The sequence below is a fragment of the Oncorhynchus masou genome, chromosome 16 (genome assembly GCF_036934945.1).
Source record: "Oncorhynchus masou masou isolate Uvic2021 chromosome 16, UVic_Omas_1.1, whole genome shotgun sequence".
Classification (NCBI taxonomy): domain Eukaryota; kingdom Metazoa; phylum Chordata; class Actinopteri; order Salmoniformes; family Salmonidae; genus Oncorhynchus; species Oncorhynchus masou.
This window is the reverse complement of record NC_088227.1, coordinates 44,844,030-44,861,781: the sequence shown is the minus strand read 5'-3', so window position 1 is coordinate 44,861,781 and position 17,752 is coordinate 44,844,030.

Here is a 17,752-nt window from a genome sequence, read left to right as displayed (position 1 = left end):
ATGTAGTTTTGTTTATGTACAATGAAAGGTTACTGCAGCCATGAGCTTTTTAATGACTTTTTGGAGAAACAAATACAACTCTGGACAAATAACAAATCTGGACAAATGCACAGAACTGCACGCCAGACCGATGCACCAATGTAATAAATCATACACCCCATAGGGCTAATGACAATCATGAAAAACATATTCCTAATATAGATCAACTCTTTATTCAGAATAGATCCATACAAACCTAGAAACAACCATTAGGTTAGGTCCCTTTTATTCATTTTGATAGATTCTTGAATAAATCTGGATATCTTGAACTCAAGCAAACAAGTGGTCACAGCGCCACTCTCCGGCGTAACGACGTAACTACAGTTTGCGGAAGTACGGGGGGTTGCCATGGCACCATAGCTAGCCACTCAGTCGATCAGCCAGAGAGACCCGACGGTGAAAGGGAGAAGTCATGGCTGACCATGGAGACGTGAAGCCAAGGTAATATGAATCGGGTGGGTTGATGTACCTTTCCTAAATGTTAACTAGATAGATAGATAGATAGATAGATAGATAGATAGATAGATAGATAGATAGATAGATAGATAGATAGATAGATAGATAGATAGATAGATAGATAGATAGATAGATAGATAGAGAGATAGATAGATAGATAGATAGATAGATAGATAGATAGATAGATAGATAGATAGAGAGATAGAGAGATAGAGAGATAGATAGATAGATAGATAGATATTGTCCATTTCACTTTGGCCTGTCCTGTTTTTAGGATATGTTTTTAGGATATGTTGTTTGTTATTTGATTGAGTGGCATTTAAGTTAGACTATTTGATCGGAGAAACCTGCATGATGTAAAAAGTGTCATAAAATGCCCATATGCCACTGGTTGAGAGAGAATTGTCATTGTTTTTGTGCAGAATTATGTAAGAAGAGAGAGAGGCCTGATCAGGGACACTGACTGACTGGTATGGAGAGAGAGAGGCCTGATCAGGGACACTGACTGACTGGTATGGAGAGAGAGAGAGGCCAGATCAGGGACACTGACTGACTGGTATGGAGAGAGAGAGAGGCCAGATCAGGGACACTGACTGACTGGTATGGAGAGAGAGAGGCCTGATCAGGGACACTGACTGACTGGTATGGAGAGAGAGAGGCCTGATCAGGGACACTGACTGACTGGTATGGAGAGAGAGAGGCCAGATCAGGGACACTGACTGACTGGTATGGAGAGAGAGAGGCCTGATCAGGGACACTGACTGACTGGTATGGAGAGAGAGAGGCCTGATCAGGGACACTGACTGACTGGTATGGAGAGAGAGAGGCCTGATCAGGGACACTGACTGACTGGTATGGACAGAGAGAGAGGCCAGATCAGGGACACTGACTGACTGGTATGGAGAGAGAGAGAGGCCAGATCAGGGACACTGACTGACTGGTATGGACAGAGAGAGAGGCCAGATCAGGGACACTGACTGACTGGTATGGAGAGAGAGAGGCCTGATCAGGGACACTGACTGACTGGTATGGACAGAGAGAGAGGCCAGATCAGGGACACTGACTGACTGGTATGGACAGAGAGAGAGGCCAGATCAGGGACACTGACTGACTGGTATGGAGAGAGAGAGGCCTGATCAGGGACACTGACTGACTGGTATGGACAGAGAGAGAGGCCTGATCAGGGACACTGACTAACTGGTATGGAGAGAGAGAGGCCTGATCAGGGACACTGACTAACTGGTATGGAGAGAGAGAGGCCTGATCAGGGACACTGACTGACTGGTATGGAGAGAGAGAGGCCAGATCAGGGACACTGACTGACTGGTATGGAGAGAGAGAGGCCTGATCAGGGACACTGACTGACTGGTATGGAGAGAGAGAGGCCAGATCAGGGACACTGACTGACTGGTATGGAGAGAGAGAGAGGCCAGATCAGGGACACTGACTGACTGGTATGGAGAGAGAGAGGCCAGATCAGGGACACTGACTGACTGGTATGGACAGAGAGAGAGGCCAGATCAGGGACACTGACTGACTGGTATGGAGAGAGAGAGGCCTGATCAGGGACACTGACTGACTGGTATGGAGAGAGAGAGGCCTGATCAGGGACACTGACTGACTGGTATGGAGAGAGAGAGAGGCCAGATCAGGGACACTGACTGACTGGTATGGAGAGAGAGAGAGGCCTGATCAGGGACACTGACTGACTGGTATGGAGAGAGAGAGGCCTGATCAGGGACACTGACTGACTGGTATGGAGAGAGAGAGGCCAGATCAGGGACACTGACACATAATGGGGATCAAATGGTGATTTTGTTATGTTGGAGTAAAATTCAGTCGTAGTTCAGTCGAATATGTCACTGTTTAATGGTCAGGAGGATTCAGAGTTAAAGTGCTGTTTTCACCCTATAGGATGAAGTGCTGTTTTCACCCTATAGGATGAAGTGCTGTTTTCACCCTATAGGATAAAGTGCTGTTTTCACCCTATAGAATGAAGTGCTGTTTTCCCCCTATAGGATGAAGTGCTGTTTTCACCCTATAGGATGAAGTGCTGTTTTCCCCCTATAGGATGAAGTGCTGTTTTCCTCCTATAGGATGAAGTGCTGTTTTCACCCTATAGGATGAAGTGCTGTTTTCACCCTGTAGGATGAAGTGCTGTTTTCACCCTATAGGATGAAGTGCTGTTTTCACCCTGTAGGATGAAGTGCTGTTTTCACCCTATAGGATGAAGTGCTGTTTTCACCCTGTAGGATGAAGTGCTGTTTTCACCCTATAGGATGAAGTGCTGTTTTCACCCTATGGGATGAAGTGCTGTTTTCACCCTGTAGGATGAAGTGCTGTTTTCACCCTACAGGATGAAGTGCTGTTTTCACCCTATAGGATAAAGTGCTGTTTGACCCTATAGGATGAAGTGCTGTTTTCACCCTATAGGATGAAGTGCTGTTTTCACCCTATAGGATGAAGTGCTGTTTTCACCCTATAGGATGAAGTGCTGTTTTCCCCCTATAGGATGAAGTGCTGTTTTCACCCTATAGGATGAAGTGCTGTTTTCACCCTATAGGATAAAGTGCTGTTTGACCCTATAGGATGAAGTGCTGTTTTCACCCTATAGGATGAAGTGCTGTTTTCACGCTATAGGATGAAGTGCTGTTTTCACCCTATAGGATGAAGTGCTGTTTTCACCCTATAGGATGAAGTGCTGTTTTCCCCTATAGGATGAAGTGCTGTTTTCACCCTATAGGATAAAGTGCTGTTTTCACCCTATAGGATGAAGTGCTGTTTTCACCCTATAGGATGAAGTGCTGTTTTCCCCCTATAGGATGAAGTGCTGTTTTCACCCTATAGGATGAAGTGCTGTTTTCACCCTATAGGATGAAGTGCTGTTTTCACCCTATAGGATAAAGTGCTGTTTTCACCCTATAGGATGAAGTGCTGTTTTCACCCTATAGGATGAAGTGCTGTTTTCACCCTATAGGATGAAGTGCTGTTTTCACCCTATAGGATGAAGTGCTGTTTTCACCCTATAGGATGAAGTGCTGTTTTCACCCTATAGGATAAAGTGCTGTTTTCACCCTATAGGATGAAGTGCTGTTTTCACCCTATAGGATGAAGTGCTGTTTTCACCCTATAGGATGAAGTGCTGTTTTCACCCTATAGGATGAAGTGCTGTTTTCACCCTATAGGATGAAGTGCTGTTTTCACCCTATAGGATGAAGTGCTGTTTTCACCCTATAGGATGAAGTGCTGTTTTCCCCCTATAGGATGAAGTGCTGTTTTCACCCTATAGGATGAAGTGCTGTTTTCACCCTATAGGATAAAGTGCTGTTTGACCCTATAGGATGAAGTGCTGTTTTCACCCTATAGGATGAAGTGCTGTTTTCACGCTATAGGATGAAGTGCTGTTTTCACCCTATAGGATGAAGTGCTGTTTTCACCCTATAGGATGAAGTGCTGTTTTCCCCCTATAGGATGAAGTGCTGTTTTCACCCTATAGGATAAAGTGCTGTTTTCACCCTATAGGATGAAGTGCTGTTTTCACCCTATAGGATGAAGTGCTGTTTTCCCCTATAGGATGAAGTGCTGTTTTCACCCTATAGGATGAAGTGCTGTTTTCACCCTATAGGATGAAGTGCTGTTTTCACCCTATAGGATAAAGTGCTGTTTTCACCCTATAGGATGAAGTGCTGTTTTCACCCTATAGGATGAAGTGCTGTTTTCCCCCTATAGGATGAAGTGCTGTTTTCACCCTATAGGATGAAGTGCTGTTTTCACCCTATAGGATGAAGTGCTGTTTTCACCCTATAGGATAAAGTGCTGTTTTCACCCTATAGGATGAAGTGCTGTTTTCACCCTATAGGATGAAGTGCTGTTTTCACCCTATAGGATGAAGTGCTGTTTTCACCCTATAGGATAAAGTGCTGTTTTCACCCTATAGGATGAAGTGCTGTTTTCACCCTATAGGATGAAGTGCTGTTTTCACCCTATAGGATGAAGTGCTGTTTTCACCCTATAGGATGAAGTGCTGTTTTCACTCTATAGGATGAAGTGCTCTTTTCACCCTACAGGATGAAGTACTGTTTTGACCCTATAGGATGAAGTGAGTTTTCCTCCTATAGGATAAAGTGCTGTTTTCACCCTATAGGATGAAGTGCTGTTTTCACCCTATAGGATGAAGTGCTGTTTTCACCCTATAGGATAAAGTGCTGTTTTCACCCTATAGGATGAAGTGCTGTTTTCACCCTATAGGATGAAGTGCTGTTTTCACCCTATAGGATGAAGTGCTGTTTTCACTCTATAGGATGAAGTGCTGTTTTCACCCTACAGGATGAAGTACTGTTTTGACCCTATAGGATGAAGTGAGTTTTCCTCCTATAGGATAAAGTGCTGTTTTCACCCTATAGGATAAAGTGCTGTTTTCACCCTATAGGATGAAGTGCTGTTTTCACCCTGTAGGATGAAGTGCTGTTTTCACCCTGTAGGATGAAGTGCTGTTTTCACCCTGTAGGATGAAGTGCTGTTTTCACCCTGTAGGATGAAGTGCTGTTTTCACCCTACAGGATAAAGTGCTGTTTTTACCCTACAGGATGAAGTGCTGTTTTCATCCTATAGGATGAAGTGCTTTTTTCACCCTATAGGATGAAGTGCTGCTTTCACTCTATAGGATGAAGTACTGTTTTCACCCTATAGGATGAAGTGCTGTTTTCATCCTATAGGATGAAGTGCTGTTTTGACCTTATAGGATGAAGTGCTGTTTTCACCCTATAGGATGAAGTGCTGTTTTCACCCTATAGGATGTAGTGCTGTTTTGACCCTATAGGATGAAGTGCTGTTTTGACCCTACAGGATGAAGTGCTGTTTTCATCCTATAGGATGAAGTGCTTTTTTCACCCTATAGGATGAAGTGCTGCTTTCACTCTATAGGATGAAGTACTGTTTTCACCCTATAGGATGAAGTGCTGTTTTCATCCTATAGGATGAAGTGCTGTTTTGACCTTATAGGATGAAGTGCTGTTTTGACCCTATAGGATAAAGTGCTGTTTTCACCCTATAGGATGAAGTGCTGTTTTGACCCTATAGGATAAAGTGCTGTTTTCACCCTATAGGATGAAGTGCTGTTTTCACCCTATAGGATGAAGTGCTGTTTTCACCCTATAGGATGAAGTGCTGTTTTCACCCTATAGGATGAAGTGGTGTTTTCACCCTATAGGATGAAGTGCTGTTTTCACCCTACAGGATGAAGTGGTGTTTTCACCCTATAGGATGAAGTGCTGTTTTCCCCCTATAGGATGAAGTGCTGTTTTCACCCTATAGGATGAAGTGCTGTTTTCACCCTATAGGATGAAGTGCTGTTTTCACCCTATAGGATGAAGTGCTGTTTTCACCCTATAGGATGAAGTGCTGTTTTCACCCTATAGGATGAAGTGCTGTTTTCACCCTACAGGATAAAGTGCTGTTTTCACCCTCTAGGATGAAGTGCTGTTTTCCCCCTATAGGATGAAGTGCTGTTTTCCTCCTATAGGATAAAGTGCTGTTTTCACCCTAAAGGATGAAGTGCTGTTTTGACCCTATAGGATGAAGTGCTGTTTTGACCCTATAGGATGAAGTGCTGTTCTCACCCTATAGGATGAAGTGCTGTTTTCACCCTATAGGATGAAGTGCTGTTGTCACCCTACAGGATGAAGTGCTGTTTTCACCCTACAGGATGAAGTGCTGTTTTCCCCCTATAGGATGAAGTGCTGTTTTCACCCTATAGGATGAAGTGCTGTTTTCACCCTATAGGATGAAGTGCTGTTTTCCCCCTATAGGATGAAGTGCTGTTTTCCCCCTATAGGATGAAGTGCTGTTTTCACCCTATAGGATGAAGTGCTGTTTTCACCCTACAGGATGAAGTGCTGTTTTCACCCTATAGGATGAAGTGCTGTTGTCACCCTATAGGATGAAGTGCTGTTGTCACCCTATAGGATGAAGTGCTGTTTTCACCCTATAGGATGAAGTGCTGTTGTCACCCTATAGGATGAAGTGCTGTTGTCACCCTATAGGATGAAGTGCTGTTGTCACCCTATAGGTTAACCTGCTGTTCCCCGTCTTCAAATGCCCTCAGAACATCCTACATTCGTCAGGACATGGACTCTACAAGATGTCTGTCACGTTCTGACCTTTATTTCCTTTGTTTTGTATTTATTTAGTATGGTCAGGGCGTGAGTTGGGTGGGCAGTCTATGTTTGATTTTCTATGATTTGGGATTTCTATGTTTCGGCCTAGTATGGTTCTCAATCAGAGGCAGGTGTCATTAGTTGTCTCTGATTGAGAATCATACTTAGGTAGCCTGGGTTGCACTGTTTGTATGTGGGTGATTGTCTATGTTAGTGGCTTGTGTCAGCACAGGTCTCATTTGTAGCTTTACGGTCGTATTTGGTTGATTGTTTTTTTGTTACTTTTTTGTATTGTGTTCAGTGTTCTCTTTATTAAAAATCACTATGAACACAAACCACGCCGCATATTGGTCCTCTGATCCTTCTCGCCTCTCCTCTTCAGATGAAGAGGAGGAAGACCGTGACAGTGTGGAAAGAGTTCCACAGGGATGCTGGCCCCATGTCAACTCCAACGCTTCCCACAGTTGTGTCAAGTTGGCTGGATGTCCTTTGGGTCCTAACGCTAAACAGAAGGGTCTTTCTTCCTGTCACTTCACTCCTATTGCAGAGCATCGGAGTCATTTGTTCACAACAATACTTCCACAGAAAGCTCACCTTCAGTCCCAGACAGTACAGGGGACCACAGAGATCCTACTAAATTACTACATTTGATATGTAATTCTATGGCAGAGACCAAGGAGGGAGGTGAGTTGCTGTTCAGGCTGTCAGAGCACCAATACATGGTGATTGTTTCTCAGAGACCAGGCCAAGACAATACTAGACATGGTAATTGTTTCTCAGAGACCAGGCCAAGACAATACTAGACATGGTGATTGTTTCTCAGAGACCAGGCCAAGACAATACTAGACATGTGTTCTCAGAGACCAGGCCAAGACAATACTAGACATGGTAATTGTTTCTCAGAGACCAGGCCAAGACAATACTAGACATGTGTTCTCAGAGACCAGGCCAAGACAATACTAGACATGGTGATTGTTTCTCAGAGACCAGGCCAAGACAATACTAGACATGGTGATTGTTTCTCAGAGACCAGGCCAAGACAATACTAGACATGGTGATTGTTTCTCAGAGACCAGGCCAAGACAATACTAGACATGGTAATTGTTTCTCAGAGACCAGGACAAGACAATACTAGACATGGTGAATGTGTTTTCAGAGACCAGGCCAAGACAATACTAGACATGGTAATTGTTTCTCAGAGACCAGGCCAAGACAATACTAGACATGGTAATTGTGTTTTCAGAGACCAGGCCAAGACAATACTAGACATGGTAATTGTTTCTCAGAGACCAGGCCAAGACAATACTAGACATGGTGATTGTTTCTCAGAGACCAGGACAAGACAATACTAGACATGGTAATTGTGTTTTCAGAGACCAGGCCAAGACAATACTAGACATGGTGAATGTGTTTTCAGAGACCAGGCCAAGACAATACTAGACATGGTGATTGTTTCTCAGAGACCAGGCCAAGACAATACTAGACATGGTGAATGTGTTTTCAGAGACCAAGACAATACTAGACATGGTGAATGTGTTTTCAGAGACCAGGCCAAGACAATACTAGACATGGTAATTGTTTCTCAGAGACCAGGCCAAGACAATACTAGACATGGTGAATGTGTTTTCAGAGACCAAGACAATACTAGACATGGTGAATGTGTTTTCAGAGACCAGGCCAAGACAATACTAGGCATGGTAATTGTTTCTCAGAGACCAGGCCAAGACAATACTAGACATGTGTTTTCAGAGACCAGGCCAAGACAATACTAGACATGGTGATTGTTTCTCAGAGACCAGGACAAGACAATACTAGACATGGTGAATGTGTTTTCAGAGACCAGGCCAAGACAGTACTAGACGGGGTGATTGTTTCTCAGAGACCAGGCCAAGACAATACTAGACATGATAATTGTTTCTCAGAGACCAGGACAAGACAATACTAGACATGGTAATTGTTTCTCAGAGACCAGGACAAGACAATACTAGACATGGTGAATGTGTTTTCAGAGACCAGGCCAAGACAATACTAGACATGGTAATTGTTTCTCAGAGACCAGGCCAAGACAATACTAGACATGGTAATTGTGTTTTCAGAGACCAGGCCAAGACAATACTAGACATGGTGAATGTGTTTTCAGAGACCAGGCCAAGACAATACTAGACATGGTGATTGTTTCTCAGAGACCAGGCCAAGACAATACTAGACATGGTGATTGTTTCTCAGAGACCAGGCCAAGACAATACTAGACATGGTGAATGTGTTTTCAGAGACCAGGCCAAGACAATACTAGACATGGTAATTGTTTCTCAGAGACCAGGCCAAGACAATACTAGACATGGTGAATGTGTTTTCAGAGACCAAGACAATACTAGACATGGTGAATGTGTTTTCAGAGACCAGGCCAAGACAATACTAGGCATGGTAATTGTTTCTCAGAGACCAGGCCAAGACAATACTAGACATGTGTTTTCAGAGACCAGGACAAGACAATACTAGACATGGTGAATGTGTTTTCAGAGACCAGGCCAAGACAATACTAGACATGATAATTGTTTCTCAGAGACCAGGCCAAGACAATACCAACTCTTTGTTTACTTCTAGGAGGGGCGTAAGACTCAAATGGCACACTATTCCCTATATAGTGCACTATTTTTGATGAGGGCCTTGCGCTCTCTCCCACCTTGGATATAAAGTTGTTTGTAAAAACCAGTGTATTAATGCCAAATAATAGTCTGTTCACCCTCAAAACACTGGGTATTGTTTCATTATACAGTGTACTGACTACAGGTCCTTGCAATAGTATTCACCCCCCTTGGCTTATTTCCTATTTTGTTGTATTACAACCTGTAATTTAAATGGACATACACAAAATGGACATACACAAAAATAGTAAAAATTGGTGAAGTGAAATGAAAAAAATAAGTTGTTTAAATTTTAACATTTTTTATTTTCACGGAAAAAAGGTGCTTGCATATGTATTCACCCCTTTGCTATGAAGCCCCTCCCCTTTGCTACGAAGCCCCTCCCATTTGGCATGAAGCCCCTCCCCTTTGCTACGAAGCCCCTAAATAAGATCTGGAGCAACCAATTACCTTCAGAAGTCACAATATTAGTTAAATAAAGTCCACCTGTGTGCAATCTAAGTGTCACATGATCTGTCACATGATCTCAGTATATATATATATATATATATATATATATATACTTGTTCTGAAAGGCCCCTGAGTCTGCAACACCACTAAGCAAGGGGCACCATCACTAAGCAAGGGGCACCATCACTAAGCAAGGGGCACCATCACTAAGCAAGGGGCACCATCACTACGCAAGGGGCACCATGAAGACCAAGGAGCTCTCCAAACAGGTCAGGGACAAAGTTGTGGAGAAGTCCAGATTAGGGTTGGGTTATAAAAACATATCTGAAACTTTGAACATCCCACGGAGCATCATTAAATCCATTATTAAACAATGGAAAGAATATGGAACCACAACATACCTGCCAAGAGAGGGCCGCCCACCAAAACTCATGGACCAGGCAAGGAGGGCATTAATCAGAGAGGCAACAAAGAGACCAAAGATAACCCTGAAGGAGCTGCAAAGCTCCACAGTGAAGATTGGAGTATCTGTCCATAGGACCACTTTAAGCCGTACACTCCACAGAGCTGGGCTGTACGGAAGAGTGGGCAGAAAAAAAAGCCATTGCTTAAAGAAAAAAATAAGAAAACACATTTGGTGTTTACCAAAAGGCATGTGGGAGACTCCCCAAACATATGGAAGAAGGTACCCTGGTCAGATGAGACTAAAATTTAGCTTTTTGGCCATCAATGAAAACGCTATGTCTCTCACCACCCCGAGAACACTATCCCCACAGTGAAGCATGGTAGTGGCAGCATCATGCTGTGGGGGTGTTTTTCATCAACAGGGAAACTGGTCAGAATTGAAGGAATGATGGATGGCGCTAAATACAGGGACATTCTTGAGGGAAACCTGTTTCAGTCTTCCAGAGATTTGAGACTGGGAAGGAGGTTCACCTTCCAGCAGGACAATAACCCTAAGCATACTGCTAAAGCAACACTCAAGTGGTTTAAGGGGAAACATTTAAATGTCTTTGAATGGCCTAGTCAAAGCCCAGACCTCAATCCAATTGAGAATCTGTGGTATGACTTAAAGATTGCTGTACACCTGCAGAACCCATCCAACTTGAAGGAGCTGGAGCAGTTTGCCTTGAAGAATGGGCAAAAATCCCAGTGGTTAGATGTGCCAAGGTTATAGAGACAAACCCCAAGAGACTTGCTGCAAAAGGTGGCTCTACAATGTATTGACTTTTTGGGGGTGGGGTGAATAGTTATGCACGCTTAAGTTTTCTGTTTTTTTATTTATTTTTATTTTGTGTCTGTTTCACAACGAAAAATATTTTGCATCTTCAAAGTGTTGTGTAAATCAAATGATACAACCCCCCCCAAAAAACAAAACAGGAAAAATGCCAAGGGGGTGAATACTTTCGCAAGCCACTGTAATACAGTTTTGAGCTTCTATTTATAGTCTTTAAAAAATAATAATAATAAATTACACATCAAATAGCCTGACAAGGACAAATAAAGATTTGGGGATAAATTCGTCAAAAGGGAACGTTCTTGTCACGCCCTGGCCTTAGTTATCTTTGTTTTCTTTATTATTTTGGTTAGGCCAGGGTGTGACATGGGGGATTTATGGTTTTTGTCTCATCTAGGGTGTTTGTACTGTCTAGGGGTTTTTGTGGATTTATGGGGTTGTGTTCATTCTAGGTGTTTATGTAAGTCTATGGTTGCCTGGATTGGTTCTCAATCAGAGGCAGGTGTTTATGGTTGTCTCTGATTGGGAACCATATTTAGGCAGCCATGTTCTTTGGGTATTTTGTGGGTGATTGTTTCCTGTGTCAGTGCCACACGGGACTGTTTCGGTGACAGTTCACTTTGTTATTTTGTATATGCGTTCATGTTTAGTTTTTCTTATTAAAAACCATGGACACCTACCACGCTGCGTATTGGTCCGATCCTTGTTTCACCTCTACAGAGGAAGACAGTTCTCCCAGAAACCCGCCAGACAAATGAAAAGGTGGAATGGGTCAGCACTCAAAAAGGTAGCGTATAAAGGTGACTAAATTATTAGATGATAGATAAAAAAAGATATATAATTCACTTCATCAGGTATAGCGTATACAGATATTTCGGTGCCGTCTTCAGTGTGTAGGTACACATTTCTTTTAAATCAAAACAGCATTTGGTAGGGAACAACCAATGAGTAGAGCCATGTTCCTACTGTTTTGTCACTCAGTGTATAATGTGCAATCTTTCCATGACATAGTCTGACCAGGTGAATCCAGGTGAAAGCTATGATCCCTTATTGATGTCACCTGTTAAATCCACTTCAATCAGTGTAGATGAAAGGGAGGAGACGGGTTAAAGAAGGATGTATAAGCCTCAACACAAGTGAGACATGGATTGTGTTTGTGTGCCATTCAGAGGGCAAGACAAAATATTTAGGTGCCTTGGAACGGGGTATGGTAGTAGGTGGTAGTATGGTGTGTGTGTGTGTGTGTATATATATATATATATACATACAATATTGCTCAGTTGTCTGAAATCAAAATGTACAAAATCCTAAGTCCCTGTAAAGACCTCTAACTGCATATTAGGTCCAGTTTATCTCTTGGTATATAAACGTGGTTCAGTCCAAAATGGAACTATTAAATAAGGACCGGTTTTGTTCTATTTTTGTCCAGGATTTGGGATGGACATGACAACCCACTGCACCCCCTCTGATGACTAACTGGAAAACGTGTGTGAGTGTGTGTGTGTGGTCAAGTCAAGCTCCCAGAATGCATCAAATGGCGAGGCTTTATTTGATAACCAGAGCATTTCAGGACGTGCTCTCTGACTGTCCCAAACGGCTCCATTAAATAAGGACCGGTTCTGTTCCCGCTGCGATGGGATTAATAACCTGTCACAACCAATCAGGACACATTAACTTGTGGCTGTCCGCCAATCAGATCAGTTGATACTCTGCCTCTGTGAAGCCTTGTGCATTCTGCAAGGGGTCAAAGGTCCTCTCTCTTCACCCTTATTGGTTCTGATAAAACAATGACTGCTTCCTAAATGGCACCATATTCCCTATATAGTGCACTACTTTAGACCAGGGCCTATAGGGGTAGTGCACTGTGTAGGGAATAGGGTGCCATTTGGGATGGATCCTTAGTCACAATTCACCCAACCTTGTGATTTGACACTAAGGACAGTCTACAATAACGTAAACAAAGTACTTGTGATTAATGAATGAATGACTTGTTAGGCTTCTCTTCCCTCCGCCCAGACAGTGGCTCCTGCCAAGGTGTCTGTCTAAGCTGGACCCATCTGTTTCCTACATATTTTCCCTCTTGGGTTTCCAATCTGCACATATTTCTACCTTGTTTTTATATGCACTGTTTTGTATTTTACTTTTTATTTGATTTTTTTACGTTAATAAATATCCTAAACTAAATTGTCCATACTTGTGAACTTGTTCTAAAATGGCTAGCTGCTAGCTTTTTGTCATAGGCCAACCTGGCCATATTAGCCACGATGCTGAGGACAGCCAGCTGAGCAGATAATTATATACGGTAACAATTTCAGTCTCAGCCAATTAAAATCGTCCACAGAGTTGGACTTGATCCAACCCTTTTTCACTGAAGCATCTTTACCAAGAAGTCCACAAAGAAATAATCTTGGAAGGATCGATCGATCGAGCAGTGGAGCTTTTTCAATTGACTGATAAGGAACTGTAATTCAGTAAAATCATTAATTGTTGCATGTTGTGTCCTATTTTTTTTTTTTTTGTTCAATATTGTAATGATAGAGTAACTATCTTTGATCGCCAGAACATTTCATCTGTAAGCTATCTAGGACGCACAGGGCGCACTATAGTGTTGTCGAATCATTGTAAAGCAGTGATTTCTGATCATAGATTACGCGCGTATGAACTACGTTGTCAAGACTTCCGCCGAAGTCGGCTCCTCCCCTTTGTTCGTTTGGCTTCCTAGCCATCGCCGCTCCATTCTTCAACTATCCATTTGTTTTGTCTTGTTCCCTTTGTAACGGATGTGAAACGGCTAGCTTAGTTAGCGGTGGTGAGCTCTAAATAGCGTTTCAATCGGCGACGTCACTCGCTCTGAGACCTTGAGGTAGTGGTTCCCCTTTGCTCTGCACGGGCCGCGGCTTTTGACTGTTGTTGTGTGCAGAGGGTCCCTGGTTCGCGCCCGGGGATAGGGGCGAGGGGACAGTCTAAAGTTATACTGTTACACATTCACACCTGGGTTTCATTCCCCCAATCCCACTACATGTATTTAGTCCTCTGTTCCTCCCTCATGTCTTTGTGTGTAATTATTTTGTGTGTTACGTGTTTGTACGCACTAGGCTTATTTTGTATTTCTGTACACTATGTTGTGTAACATTTGTGCACGTTATACACTTTGCCTTGTTGGCTGGAGGAGGGTTTTGACACAGGTGTGTCCATCTGTGTATCTCTCCTGCCATAATGAAGTGTTTACCTGTTCACAACTCTCTGCTCTCCTGCACCTGACTTCACCACCAGGACGCACACGCCTGGCATACACATTGACAAATCCAGCCCAAAGAGGGAGATAAAAAAAAAATTATATATACTTAGTTGTCGCCAAAGTTCCAGAGCATGTCTTTCAAAGTATCTGTTGTTATTAAATAACCAAAGTTCTCACAACAACAACAACAACAACAAAAACAACAGCTGTACAATTACAGTTCAGAATGACGTGGGCAGCAGTATCTACTGAATGTCCAAGCCCCAAATGGCACTCTATTCCCTACATAGTGCACTACTTTAGACCAGTACCCATATGGCTCTGGTCAAAAGTAGTGCACTACATAGGGAATAGGGTACCATTTGGGAGGTACCCTGTATCTGAAGGCACAATGACTGGTGACAGGGGTGAGACACAGTAAGAGTAAACAGAAGCACACATTTTACCAACTTCTCTCGCCGATTTGAGAGAAGGGTAAACCTTGATAGGAAGTGATTGGCTGAGTGTAAAACATGAAATTACCTTGGTAGCAAGTGATTGGCTGAGTGTAAAACATGACATTTCCTTGGTAGCAAGTGATTGGCTGAGTGTAAAACATGACATTTCCTTGGTAGCAAGTGATTAGCTGAGTGTAAAACATGAAATTACCTTGATAGGAAGTGATTGGCTGAGTGTAAAACATGAAATTACCTTGGTAGCAAGTGATTGGCTGAGTGTAAAACATGAAATTACCTTGGTAGCAAGTGATTGGCTGAGTGTAAAACATGAAATTACCTTGATAGGAAGTGATTGGCTGAGTGTAAAACATGAAATTACCTTGGTAGCAAGTGATTGGCTGAGTGTAAAACATGAAATTACCTTGGTAGCAAGTGATTGGCTGAGTGTAAAACATGAAATTACCTTGATAGCAAGTGATTGGCTGAGTGTAAAACATGAAATTACCTTGGTAGCAAGTGATTGGCTGAGTGTAAAACATGAAATTTCCTTGATAGCAAGTGATTGGCTGATTGTAAAACAGGCCTCTACATAAAGCCCCAGACATGTTAGTCAGGAATACAGGCCTCTACATAAAGCCACAGACATGTTAGTCAGGAATACAGGCCTCTACATAAATCCCCAGGCATGTTAGTCAGGAATACAGGCCTCTACATAAAGCCCCAGACATGTTAGTCAGGAATACAGGCCTCTACATAAAGCCACAGACATGTTAGTCAGGAATACAGGCCTCTACATAAAGCCCCAGACATGTTAGTCAGGAATACAGGCCTCTACATAAAGCCACAGACAATATAATATTGAATATCCCAAGACCAGACAGTCACTCCTTTGCTGATTCTTTCTCAAACGGCAGCCTATTCCCCATAAAGTAGGGCTCAGGTCAAACGGCAGCCTCTTCAAAAGTAGTGCTCGACATAGGAAATAGGATACATTTTGGGATGCAGGCTGATTTGTGAAGAGAGACTCCAGACAGAGCAGTATGGGTAATGAAGATGGCTGCCCACCGGAGTGTGACTCGGCGTCATCCTGGTCACTGATAGCAGATACTGCCGATAACGCTTGAATAACGTCAGTCATTCACAGTCTTAGTCAGAAGCTCCTAAATACCCGTATGAATGGTGAGTAAAACTACACCATGACTCGCAGTGAAGCAGCAGGTTACCATCAGGTGGGGTGTTAGGAATGTTACTGGACCCTCCTGGTCCATGCTGCCCCCCAGCCATGGGGGTAGTGGGCTAGTCTGTAGGGGTTAGGGTCTAGGGCGTAACCCCCTCCTGGTCCATGCTGCCCCCCAGCCATGGGGGTAGTGGGCTAGTCGGTAGGGGTTAGGGTCTAGGGCGTAACCCCCTCCAGGTCCATGCTGCAGCCCAGCCATGGGGGTAGTGGGCTAGTCGGTAGGGGTTAGGGTCTAGGGCGTAACCCCCTCCTGGTCCATGCTGCAGCCCAGCCTTGGGGGAAGTGGGCTAGTCGGTAGGGGTTAGGGTCTAGGGGTTAGGGTCTAGGGCGTAACCCCCTCCTGGTCCATGCTGCAGCCCAGCCATGGGGGTAGTGGGCTAGTCGGTAGGGGTTAGGGTCTAGGGCGTAACCCCCTCCTGGTCCATGCTGCAGCCCAGCCATGGGGGTAGTGGGCTAGTCGGTAGGAGTTAGGGTCTAGGGCGTAACCCCCTCCTGGTCCATGCTGCCCCCCAGCCATGGGGGTAGTGGGCTAGTCGGTAGGGGTTAGGGTCTAGGGTGTAACCCCCTCCTGGTCCATGCTGCCCCCCAGCCATGGGGGTAGTGGGCTAGTCGGTAGGGGTTAGGGGTTAGGGTCTAGGGCGTAACTCCCTCCTGGTCCATGCTGCCCCCCAGCCATGGGGGTAGTGGGCTAGTCGGTAGGGGTTAGGGGTTAGGGTCTAGGGGTTAGGGTCTAGGGTGTAACCCCCTCCTGGTCCATGCTGCCCCCCAGCCATGGGGGTAGTGGGCTAGTCGGTAGGGGTTAGGGTCTAGGGGTTAGGGTCTAGGGCGTAACCCCCTCCTGGTCCATGCTGCCCCCCAGCCATGGGGGTAGTGGGCTAGTCGGTAGGGGTTAGGGTCTAGGGGTTAGGGTCTAGGGCGTAACCCCCTCCTGGTCCATGCTGCAGCCCAGCCTTGGGGAAGTGGGCTAGTCGGTAGGGGTTAGGGTCTAGGGGTTAGGGTCTAGGGCGTAACCCCCTCCTGGTCCATGCTGCAGCCCAGCCTTGGGGGAAGTGGGCTAGTCGGTAGGGGTTAGGGTCTAGGGGTTAGGGTCTAGGGGTTAGGGGCGTAACCCCATCTTGGTCCATACTGACCCCTAGCGCCTCTATCGTTGCAGAAATCAGAGATCATGCGGTCCCACACATCTCCTTCGGAGGGGGCTTGGCCTTCGTCAGACCTGCCCCCTCCTGCCGCCTCGTTCCCATTGGTGGTTGAGGCGGAGCCGGTGGGAGCGGCCAAAGCTGTCGGCGATGATGCCGCTGCCGTCCTTAACTCCGATGCTCTCCAGGAAGTTCTCAAAGTGCTGGCTGTCCTTCTCTGGGAGGTTGGGGTGGAGGAGGGGGACGGAGAGTTACCACTGCCTCCAGAGAACCCTGGAACGAACTGTAGAAAACACACACAACAGCGTTAAAACCATAGAGAACAGCAGCATTAGAACCCTAGAGAACAAAAGTATTAGAACCCTGGAACTACCTAAACAACAGCAGTGGTTTGGCTCCGTCAAATGTCTTTGTCCATAGTGGACTCAGTCTAAACTATCTGGACCACCTGGCTGAGCAGTTTTCCTCCTGGAAAACAACATCTATTTTAGTTTATTAGGGTGCCCATTAGCTGTTTCTCATGCAGCAGCTACTCTCATAAAGGACACTAAGAATCTACGACCCCACAACAAGTTGATGGCCACAAAGTATGACACCTCCCCCTCCCATTACCTCTGTCAGATTAGAGCCATAAGGGAAACTAGGAATCTACCACCCTACTACCATTATCATATTAGAGCCATAAGGGACACTAGGAATCTACCACCCCACTACCACTATTA